The sequence below is a fragment of the Ranitomeya variabilis genome, chromosome 3 (genome assembly GCF_051348905.1).
Source record: "Ranitomeya variabilis isolate aRanVar5 chromosome 3, aRanVar5.hap1, whole genome shotgun sequence".
Lineage (NCBI taxonomy): Eukaryota > Metazoa > Chordata > Amphibia > Anura > Dendrobatidae > Ranitomeya > Ranitomeya variabilis.
Window position 1 is genome coordinate 688,010,292 of NC_135234.1, and position 12,998 is coordinate 688,023,289.

General features: G+C 48.7%; 1 protein-coding gene across 2 annotated transcripts in view; it reads left to right on the plus strand.

Annotated features, from left to right (window-relative positions):
* Window positions 1-12,998, plus strand: part of ARL11 (ARF like GTPase 11) — a 71,245-nt gene that overhangs the window by 6,044 nt on the left and 52,203 nt on the right. The gene's annotated exons all lie outside the window — the stretch shown is intronic.

Consider the following 12,998-nt stretch of genomic DNA (forward strand, 5'->3'; position numbering starts at 1 on the left):
ACACATGACGCTCCATACTGTATAATGGCCACACATGACGCTCCATACTGTATAATGGCCACACATGACGCTCCATACTGTATAATGGCCCCAAATGATGCTGCGCACAGTGTACTGGCCCCACGTGATGCTCCATACAGTATAATGGGCCAACATGATGCTGCATACTGTTTAATGGCCACACATGATGCTCCATACTGTATAATGGCTCCACATGATGCTTCATACTGTATATTGGCCACACAGTGCTCCATACTGTATAATGGCCACACAGTGCTCCATACTGTATAATGGCCACACATGATGCTCCATACTGTATAATGGCCACACATGACGCTCCATACTGTATAATGGCCCCAAATGATGCTGCGTACAGTGTACTGGCCCCACGTGATGCTCCATACAGTATAATGGGCCCACATGATGCTGTATAATGGCCACACATGATGCTCCATACTGTATAATGGCTCCACATGATGCTCCATACTGTATATTGGCCACACAGTGCTCCATACTGTATAATGGCCACACATAATGCTCCATACTGTATAATGGCCACATTATGCTCCATACTGTATAATGGCCACACATGATGCTCCATACTGTATAATGGCCCCAAATGATGCTGCCTACAGTGTACTGGCCCCACGTGATGCTCCATACAGTATAATGGGCCCACATGATGCTGTATACTGTATAATGGCCACACATGATGCTCCATACTGTATAATGGCTCCACATGATGCTCCATACTGTATATTGGCCACACAGTGCTCCATACTGTATAATGGCCACACAGTGCTCCATACTGTATAATGGCCACAAATGATGCTCCATACTGTATAATGGCCACATGATTCTCCATACTGTATAATGGCCCCACATGATGCTCCATACTTTATATTGGCCACACAGTGCCCCATACTGTATAATGGCCACACATGATGCTCCATACTGTATAATGGCATAATGGCTCCACATGATGCTCCATACTGTATATTGGCCACACGTGATGCTCCATACTGTATAATGGTCACACATGATGCTCCATACTGTATAATGGCCACACGTGATGCTCCATACTGTATAATGGTCACACATGATGCTCCATACTGTATAATGGCCACACATGATGCCCCATACTGTGTAATGGCCACATGATGCTCCATACTGTATAATGGCCACATTATGCTCCATACTGTATAATGGCCACACATGATGCTCCATACTGTATAATGGCCCCAAATGATGCTGCGTACAGTGTACTGGCCCCACGTGATGCTCCATACAGTATAATGGGCCCACATGATGCTGTATAATGGCCACACATGATGCTCCATACTGTATAATGGCTCCACATGATGCTCCATACTGTATATTGGCCACACAGTGCTCCATACTGTATAATGGCCACACAGTGCTCTATACTGTATAATGGCCACAAATGATGCTCCATACTGTATAATGGCCACATGATGCTCCATACTGTATAATGGCCACATGATGCTCCATACTGTATAATGGCCACACATGATGCCCCATACTGTATAATGGCCACATGATGCTCCATACTGTATAATGACCACACATGATACTCAATACTGTATAATGGCTACACAGTGCTCCATACTGTATAATGGCCACAAAGTACTTCATACTGTATAATCGCCCCACATGATGCACAATACTGTATAATGGCCACATAGTGCTCCATACTGTATAATGGCCACACAGTGATTCATACTGTATAATGGTCACACATGATGCTCCATACTGTATAATGGCCACACGTGATGCTCCATACTGTATAATGGTCACACATGATGCTCCATACTGTATAATGGCCACACATGATGCCCCATACTGTGTAATGGCCACATGATGCTCCATACTGTATAATGGCCACATTATGCTCCATACTGTATAATGGCCACACATGATGCTCCATACTGTATAATGGCCCCAAATGATGCTGCGTACAGTGTACTGGCCCCACGTGATGCTCCATACAGTATAATGGGCCCACATGATGCTGTATAATGGCCACACATGATGCTCCATACTGTATAATGGCTCCACATGATGCTCCATACTGTATATTGGCCACACAGTGCTCCATACTGTATAATGGCCACACAGTGCTCCATACTGTATAATGGCCACAAATGATGCTCCATACTGTATAATGGCCACATGATGCTCCATACTGTATAATGGCCACATGATGCTCCATACTGTATAATGGCCACACATGATGCCCCATACTGTATAATGGCCACATGATGCTCCATACTGTATAATGGCCACACATGATACTCAATACTGTATAATGGCTACACAGTGCTCCATACTGTATAATGGCCACAAAGTACTTCATACTGTATAATCGCCCCACATGATGCACAATACTGTATAATGGCCACATAGTGCTCCATACTGTATAATGGCCACACAGTGATTCATACTGTATAATGGCCACACATGATGCTCAATACTGTATCATGGCCACACAGTGCTCCATACTGTATAATGGCCACACATGATGCCCCATACTGTATAATGGCCACATGATGCTCCATACTGTATAATGGCCACACATGATACTCAATACTGTATAATGGCTACACAGTGCTCCATACTGTATAATGGCCACACATGATGCTCAATACTGTATAATGGCCACACATGATGCTCAATACTGTATAATGGCCACACATGGTGCTTAATACTGTATAATCGCCACACATGATGCTGAGTACAGTATAATGGTCACACATGATGCTGCCTACAGTATAATGGCCACACAGTGCTCCATACTGTATAATGGCCACACAGTGCTCCATACTGTATAATGACCACACATGATTCTGTGTACAGTATAATGGCCACACATGATGCTCCATACTTTATAAGCGACCTGCTGCAGCTTGCAGTGTGCACATGGATGGACCTGCTGCAGCTTGCAGTATGTATATAGATGGACCTGCTGCAGCTTGCAGTGTGTATATAGACGGACCTGCTGCAGGTTTTTGGAGGAGATGTGTCCCTGTACTGGGGGTCTGTGATGCTCTGGGGGGGGTCTGTGATGCTCTGGGGGTCTGTGATGCGCTGGGGGGGTCTGTGATGCTCTGGGGGGGTCTGTGATGCTCTGGGGGGGTCTGTGATGCTCTGGGGGTCTGGGAGGCTCTGGGGGGTCTGTGATGCTCTGGGGGGTCTGTGATGCTCTGGGGGTCTGTGATGCTCTGAGGGTCTGTGATGCCCTGGGGGTCTGTGATGCCCTGAGGGGGTATGTGGTCCTCTGGGGGTCTGTGATGCCCTGAGGGGGTCTGTGATGCCCTGAGGGGGTATGTGGTGCCCAGGTTGTAGCCCCAGGCTGCTGGCTGATGTCGATGAGCATGGCAGATAAGAAGTGCCGCTTATTGCTAGATATATTGGTAATTGGAGACAGTAGGTCTGCTGCAGCACCAGGGTAATTACGGTAATGCAGGAGCAGAGGCAGCAGAGTGTGTGAGCCCAGGCACACTGGCACACGGACACTGCCATCTGAGCAGTAAAGTTTCTGGTATGCTCTCGGCCAGGGAGTGGTGAGCTGTCAGCTGTGATGGAGCGCAGACAGTGCACTTATCTTTCCAGCAGAAGCAGCGTGTGCTGAGTGCAGGAGCCTCCCCTCTCGCCTCCCTTGTAACTTACCCTCCTCATCCTCCCTCCGTTCTCTACCATCGAGGAAATAAATCAGGGAGGAAGCGGAGAGAGGGAGACTGGAGTGGAGATCTCTTCCCAAAGTGTCTCTGATGGCGGCTGATCAGACCTGGCTGCGAGAGTAGCTGTGCTCAGCCTGTGCACGGTCACTGCCTGGAGTTTATTCTTCGCTGCTTCCATCCCATCCCTGCCTTATACAAAGGGGCGTGTCGGCTGCTTCTGCTGTGTGCGGGAGAAGCAGAGTCCCGTGCGGGACTGCGGGGCACAGCCTCAGAATCGGGACAGTCCCGCAGTATGAGGGACGGTTGGGAGCTATGTGAATGGTTCTGTGTGTGTAGGTGGAGGAGAGGGCAATGATGGGGCAGAAGCAGTAGCGTAGCTACCTGGGGGGCAGAGGGTGCGGGCCCGGTGCTCAGAGGGGGCCCACCCGGAGCTATGCTACTGTAACGCAGCGCGCCGATACAGTTACATTCTGCGGCAGAGCAGGGAAAATCAATCTCCCTGCTCTGCCGCTATGGGACCCTTGAGCAGGCGGGGGGGGGCCCGGTGCCAGCAGTGGGCCCCCCGCCTGTCATTGCAGGGTCAGCTGTACCGGCATTTTGCCGATACAGCTGACCGCATTGATGGGAGAAGGAGCGCTGCGCTCCTTCCCCCATCATCCCCGTCAGTGTCGTCGTCTGACGTCACCGACATTGACGTCACTGCCCGGCGCCCGCTGTTAGGAGATCAGCGGGAGCAGCGCAGTAACCAGGGTGAAGGGAGGTGAGGTTTGGTTTTTTTTTATGAGTGCTGCTGCCTTATTACAGGGTCTGACTATGGGGGCTGCCTTATTACAGGGTCTGACTATAGGGATGCTGCCTCATTACAGGGCCTGCCTATAGGGGTGCTGCCTTATTACAGGGTCTGCCTATGGGGGTGCTGCCTTATTACAGGGTCTGCCTATAGGGGTGCTGCCTTACTACAGGGTATGCCTATAGGGGTGCTGCCTTATTACATGGTCTGACTATGGGGGCTGCCTTATTACAGGGTCTGACTATGGGGGGGCTGCCTTATTACAGGGTCTGCCTATGGGGGGGGCTGCCTTATTAAAGGGTCTGCCTATAGGGGTGCTGCCTTATTACAGGGTCTGCCTATGGGGGAGCTGCCTTATTACAGGGTGTGACTGGGGGCTGCCTTATTACAGGGTCTGACTATAGGGGTGCTTCCTTATTACAGGGTCTGCCTATAAGGGTGCTGCCTCATTACAGGGTCTGACTATGGGGGTGCTTCCTTATTACAGGGTCTGCCTATAAGGGTCCTGCCTTATTACAGGGTCTGACTATAGGGGTGCTGCCTTATTACAGGGTCTGCCTATAAGGGTCCTGCCTTATTACAGGGTCTGACTATGGGGGTGCTGCCTCATTACTGGGTTTGACTATGGGGGTGCTGTCTTATTACAGGGTCTGACTATGGGGGTGCTGCCTTATTACAGGGTCTGCCTATAGGGGTGCTGCCTTATTACAGGGTCTGACTATGGGGAGGCAGCCTTATTACAGGGTCTCCCTGTGGGGCTGCCTTATTACAGGGTTTGACTATAGGGGTGCTGCCTCATTACAGGGTCTGACTATAGGGGGGCTGCCTTATTACAGGGTCTGCCTATAGAGGTGCTGTCTTATTATAGGGTCTGACTATGGGAGCTGCCTTATTACAGAGTCTGACTATGGGGGTGCTGCCTTATTGCAGGGTCTGCCGCCTTCTTACAGGGTCTGCCTATGGGGGTGCTGCCTTATTACAGGGTCTGCCTATATGGGGGTGCTGCCTTATTACAGTGTCTGCCTATGGGGGCTGCTGTATGCTATAGAGTCTGCCTATGGGGAGTGCATTATACTATATTGTGGACTATTTGGTGCATTATGCTACTGTATATGGAGGCTATCTAGGGGGCCATCATACAGTATGGAGATTACAGTGTGGGGGTCATTATACATTGTTGGAGCCATCAAACAGTTTGGGGGCTACTAAGGAGTCAGTATACTGTGTGGGTGCATTATACTGTGTATAAGAAAGCATCATGCTGTGTAAAGGGGAGCTGTACAGGGGGAGACTCGGGACCTTATTAAATGTAAAGTGGGCACAGCAGGTGCAGTAATAGGGACACATACGGCAACAATACTAAGCCACTGCTACCGTATGTGTCCCTATTACTGCACCTGATACCCCAATACTAAGCCGCTGCTACCGTATCAGGTGCAGTAATAGGGACACATACGGCAGCAGCGGCTTAGTATTGGGGTATCAGGTGCAGTAATAGGGACACATACGGCAGCAGCGGCTCAGTATTGGGGTATCAGGTGGAGTAATAGTGACATATACGGCAGCAGCGGCTCAGTATTGCGGTATCAGGGGCAGTAATAGGGACAAATACGGCAGCAGCGGCTCAGTATTGGGGTATCAGGTGCAGTAATAGGGACACATACGGCAGCAGCGGCTCAGTATTGGGTTATCAGGTGCAGTAATAGTGACACATACGGCAGCAGCGGCTCAGTATTGGTGTATCCGGGGCAGTAATAGGAACACATACGGCAGTAGTTGCACAGTATTGGGTTATCAGGTGCAGTAATAGGAACACATACGGCAGCAGCGGCTCAGTATTGGCGTATCAGTAGGATGAGGAGTTTGTGCAGGTTGGTAGTAGATGGTGATGGGGCTGGAATATGAGAAGTGAAATGTATCTTTGTTGTATTCTCTGCAGGTGAGTCGTTGCTGGAAGAAGTTGTCATGTCGGTCTGGGCCAGATGGAAAAGACGAGAAAAATTAACGATTCCATCAGAAAGAACGTCAGCGGTAAGTCATTATCTGTAACTGTGCAGTGATCTGTTATATGTTCTGTACGGCTGATATCTACCACTGACCATATGGCGGTAATATCCATATTGGTCTTTATATAGAGATTATCTTCAGTAACAGCGCGGTCATCTGCTGAGTATTAGGATGCATCACCGAGTTGAAATCAAGGTTACCTGGTTAGGGGCCCACTCAGAAGCTTCGCCCCCCCTGGACCAAAACCCTAGCTACGCCTCTGGGCAGAAGGCAATGATTGGGTTGACAGAGAGGGCAGTGATGGGGGTGATGGGGCAGAAGGCAATGATTGGGTTGACAGAGAGGGCAATGATGGGGGTGATGGGGCCGAAGGCAATGATTGAGTTGACGGAGAGGGAAATGATGGGGGTGGTGGGGAGGAGGCAATGATGGAGGTGGTCGAATGGGCAATAATAGGGTGGTGAGGAGAAAGCAATTAAGGAGGTGGTGAAGAGGGAAATCGTGGGGGAGAGGGCAATAGTGGGATGCGGGGGATTTATAATGGATTTAAGAACAGGGGGAGGTGGAGGAAGACATTATTATCGATTATTATGTCTAACACAGTCCTTTAGTATAAAGTGTACTCACTTATGTATAGCACGGTCCCTTAGCTTTGTCGCCATAAAAGGAGGGGGTCCCAGACACATTTCCTGCACAGGGGCCCCAAGTTGTCTGTGTCTGCCCCTGCTATACTTATTGCCCTAGTTACCTTCCACAGCACCCTCATTGTGCTCATCATCTGCCATACCCGTCTCTCCTTTCTCCTCCCTGCGTGGAGTATTCCCCTGTTCAAGTAAAATTGACTCAAACAAAAAAGGCAGTACTCTGTAGCGCCATAGTATGCAAATCTGAAAATTGAATTGCATTACTGCATTAGAAATATGAAAAATTGAGAATGCTTAGCACATAAATTGGCCAATTCATGTGTACCTGGAAGCCACATTAAAGGGAGTCTGTCACCCCCAAAATCGTATATGAGCTGCGGCTACCGGCATCAGGGGCTTATCTACAGCATTCTGTAATGCTGTAGATAAACCCCCGATGTAACCTGAAAGATGAGAAATAAAGGTTATATTATACTCACCCTGGGGCAGTCCCGCTGCGTTCCGGGTCCGGCGCCTCCTATCTTCATCAGATGATGTCCTCTTCTTGTCTTCTTGCCGCCGCTCCGGCGCAGGTGTACTTTGTCTGCCCTGTTGAGGGCAGAGCAAAGTACTGCAGTGTGCAGGCGCCGGGCCTCTCTGACCCTTCCTGGCGCCTGCGCACTGCAGTACTTAGTGCTGCCCTCAACAGGGCAGACAAAGTACCGTATTTTTCGGACTACAAGACGCACTTTTTCCCCCCCAAAAAAAGGGGGAAAATGGGGGGTGCCTCTAATAGTCGCAATGCAGGCTTACCGTGGCGGCAGAGGTACGGTGGCAGAGGTGTGGTGGCAGAGGTGCGGCAGCAGACGTGCGGGGATGAGGAGGCGCAGTGAGCGGGGTCCCTTTCCCCGGTGAGGTGATGCAGCAGCCCGGTAAGCAGCAGAGCCGCGGCCATTTTCCTGAAGCCCCGGGAAGCAGAGCGCTTCATCTGCGCACCCGCGGCCTCGGAAAGATGGCCGCCACCACCGCTAACAACAGTATTCACCCGGCTCTGCTGCTTACAGGGCTGCTGCATCACCTCACCGGGGAAAGGGACCCCTCTGACACCATACCTCTCACTGTGCCTCCTCATCCCAGCACCTCCTCATCCCAGCACCTCCTCATCCCAGGACCTCCTCATCCCAGCACCTCCTCATCCCAGCACCTCCTCATCCCAGCACCTCCTCATCCCAGGACCTCCTCATCCCAGGACCTCCTCATCCCAGGACCTCCTCATCCCAGGACCTCCTCATCCCAGGACCTCCTCATCCCAGCACCTCTGCCGGTAACCACTGCTGCAACCCCCCCATGGACACCAGGCCATGGCGTCGCCCACCTAAGAAGGAAGGGACCCTGCTCAAGTGCACGCCGTACCGCATCACCCCACCTCTGCCGACACCATGCCTCCTGTGACCCTGCTCTGCCACCGCCAGCCCTCAGGTAAGATACTGTAAATTCGGACAATAAGACGGACCCCCATGTTATAAAAAATCTTTTTTTCTGCAATTTTCACTCCAAATTTGGGGTTGCGCCTTATGGTCCGGTGCGTCTTATAGTCCGAAAAATACGGTACGCCTTTGCCGGAGTCGTGGCAAGAAGACAAGAAGAGGATGTCATCTGATGAAGATAGGAGGCGCTGGACTGGACCGCGACGCCCATCGGACCCGGACCGCAGCGGGACCGCCCCTGGGTGAGAATAATATAACCTTTATTTCTTATCTTTCAGGTTACATTGGGGGCTTATCTACAGCATCACAGAATGCTGTAGATAAGCTCCTGATGCCGGAGGATTTTGGGGGTGACAGATTCCCTTTAAGGCGTTTCTCGTTTCCAGGATCTAACAATGCTATTGCCACTTATGTTTGGATGTGACAGTCAGTTGTTTTAAATTTGTTTTCATTAGCCTTTTGACTGAGCACTCCACCTTTTAGCCACAGGTGTTTTTAATCCCAGCAGGACCACTACCCCTCCACAAAGATATAGATTTCAGTCTAAGAGAGGACTCGCGTTTCCTATATAGATGACTTAATTCTAAGAGAGGAATTGCATTATTAGGTTCTGGAAACGAGAAACGCCTTAACGTGACTTCCAGGTACACATGACATGACCAATTTATGTGCTAAGCATTCTCAATTTTTCATATTTCTAATGCAGCAATGCTGTAATGACACAGGGATAGTGTCACTGGGGTTAAGGCCAGGGGCACTAGTTGGGGACACGAGCCTATACACAAGGAGTGAGAAGACCAATGTGTGCAGAGCGCACAGGATCTGTGCTAGGCCGATCATGTGACCACAGGGCGGAGCTAAGCCAGTCTCATGACCACAGGGGCAGAGCTATCATGCGAGTGGACGGAGAGCCGCCCATGGTGCGGAGAACAATGGACAAACTGAATAACATAGTCAAAGCAAAGTCAAGGTTCAGAAGCCAGACAAGTACAAGGTAACCGGGGGCAAGATAGACGAGTAAACAGAGACGAGGGGTCAGAAAACCAGGAGGGACAAAGCAGTACTGAGCGGGAAGACAGACAGTAGTAAAGGGACAAACTGGGTCATACAGAGCGAAACTCACACAGAAGAACAGTGATTACCGATGAGTAACCTGGGTCAGCGACCTCTAACCGATTAAACAGAAGTATCACCGACACTGGACCCAGGAACTACCAGCATTAAATAGCCACCCCAGAACCAAAGAGAGGCGGACAAACTTAACCCTGACCTGACCAGGACGGAGCCAGAACCACCCCGTTCTGAGTCATGATAGATGCGATTCAATTTTAATATTTCATATTTGCATGCTATGGCTCCACAGTGTGCTGCCTTTTTTGTTTGAGTGTATATGAGTTGGTGACTCTAGGTTAGCACCTGTTCACACTTAGTTTATGTTTGGTTGTGACGGTCAGTTTTTTAAATTTTGTATTCATTAGCCTTCTGACTGAGCACTCCGCCTTTTAGCCACAAGTGTTTTTAATCACAGCAGGACCACTACCCTTCCACAGAGAGATAGATTTCAGTCTAAGGGTACCGTCTCACAGTGGCACTTTGGTCGCTACGACGGCACGATCCGTGACGTTCCAGCGTCGCTTGATTATCGCTCCAGCGTCGTAGACCGCGGTCACACTTTGCAATGCGTGGCGCTGGAGCGATAATTTCATGACGTATGTGCGATGTAGAAGCCGTTGGTTACTGTGCGCACATCGTATACAACCTTTGTCACACGATGCAATCATGCCGCCACAGCGGGACACTTGACGACGAAAGAAAGTTTCAAACGATCTGCTACGACGTACGATTCTCAGCGGGGTCCCTGATCGCAGTAGCGTGTCAGACACAGCGATATCGTATGAATATCGCTGGAACGTCACGGATCGTGCCTTCGTAGCGACCAAAGTGCCACTGTGAGACGGTACCCTAAGAGAGGACTCCCATTAGGTTCCATACAGATGAAGACTTTATTTTAAGAGAGGAATAGCATTGTTAGGTCCTGGATACGAGATAATAGAGGGTAGACATGACAATGAACTGGGGTGGGAGTAGCATGTAAATATAATGAATTGAGGGTAGGATTAGAGCTAGAGATACATAGTGGGGGGCGTTGGGGATGAAGTGACTGGTAATAAATTGGGGATAGAGTACAGGTGGTAATTAATTTCTATATTAAATGGGGAAAGTGGCTATTTATAGTTAGTGGGGGCACAGTGGTGGATTATAATTTATATTTGGAATGGTGTGTTGCACAATAACCAATTAGATATTAATGGTGGGTGCACGTCTGTATTCAGATGTGTAGTGTAGAAGAAAAAGTGGCAAATGTGCTCTGGAAGCAGTGCTCTAGGTAACTGTTATTTTATGCAGAGATGAATCTTGGCTTGATGAAGTGACAGCGGTCTGTGCTGGATGAAAAAGAAAAGTAAAGATGAAGGACTTCAGCTAGAGACGTCACTGGTGAGTCAGTGTGTTACCTGTACAAAAATGTTATATTTTGATCAATTAGACTTTTATGGGTGTGGCGATATGAAATATCATTGTTTAATTTATGTATTTTTTATTGGGGAAAAGGTTGATTCACAATTTATATATAGTCTTTAAAACTTTTTTTTTTTTGCATTTTTTCTCCCAATTTGGGACTTGAACTTGCAATCATTTAATCTTCTCATCACAGTCTCCTAAGTATCCCACAGGAATACCAATATGACAACAGTGGGAGCTTGTAATGGCAACCCGTCGTCGTCAACCAACGAGTGCGTCATGGGGCAGCGATGAACAGTCGCTTGGATGGGATTGCGTGCCTTAAATGATGCTGTCAGTGTTTGTCAGCTGCATTGAAAGGGAACCTGTCAGCAGGATTGTGCACAGTAACCTACAGGCAGTGTCAGGTTGGTGCCGGTATACTAATTATTATGATATTTTGGCTGATGAAATCCATCTTGTGGTTGTTGTTTAATCTTTATTTTCAGAGTTTATTTTTGAGTTAATGATATGCTCGTTTTCCGGATGCCATAACACACCCCATGTTTGGGGGGCCAAAAGTCACTGCATATCACCCTACAACCACCATACCAACATTCAAGTTTAGAGAGGAGTGGAACAGCATGGTGTGGCCTGCTGCTAAAGAGAAATTAATATTCACTGCGCTGCCATTTCTCTTATAGCACGCACAATGTTAGCCGCAGCTGCCGGCTTCCAGCAGCGACCGGGCTATCACGGGTGTGCACTACTTAAGAGTTATGAATATTCACCTCTCTCCATTCCCATAGGCGTAGAGAGAGGTGAATATTCATTACCTTAATGAGCGAGGAAACATGATAGCTCAGCCACAGGAGCTGTTGGCACTGCAACAGGATGCTGCGAGGGCGCGCAGTGACGGTAAGTAGGATTTTTTTTTAATGCTTTTCTCATGAGGGCCATGGATACAAGGATAGGTATGAGGAATCATGCCGACCAGGATAGGGAGGAGATGGCCATGCATACAAGGATAGGGATGAGGAACCATGTATATAAGGATGGTGATGAAGGGGCCATGCATACAAGGATAGGGATGAGGAACCATGTATATAAGGATGGTGATGAAGGGGCCATGCATACCAGGATAGGGATGAGGAGCCATGCATACAAGGATGGGAATGATGGGGCCATGCATACCAGGATATGGATGAGGAGCCATGCATACCAGGATAGGGATGAGGAGCCATGCATACAATGATGGATATGAGGGAGCCATGCATACCAGGATATAGGGATGAGGAGCCATGCATACAAGGATGGGAATGAGGGGGCCATGCATTCCAGGATATGGATGAGGAGCCATGCATACCAGGATAAGGATGAGGAACCATGCGTACAAGGATGGGGATGAGGGGGCCATGCATACCAGGATAGGGATGAGGGGACAATGGCTTATACTCGAGTCAATGCGTTTTGCCAGTTTTTTTGTGGCAAAATTAGGTGCCTTGGCTTATACTCAGGTCGGCTTATACATGAGTATATATGGTATGTGGCATTTTCATGTCTGTAAAAGTCTGATCTATCAAATTATAAAATTAATTAGTCCAAAAAGCAAAAAGTGTACCAGTTGATAGGGTTAATCCTGGGCACGGACTGTGCCTCTGTGTAGCATTCCAATCAGGATCCAAAAAAGCAGCATAGTCCAGCCACAAAGTTGCAACATGTTGTAACTAACATCATAAAATGAGATGCAGAGCTTATGCATTAGCTATGCCAGCTTGGTATCCCAGAGATCATACAGACCTGGAGAATAATTTTACCAGGTAATTTTTCTGTAAAATTACTGCAGTAAAAACAAAACCCCAAACACATTTGGGGAATTGTGTGGGTTTTT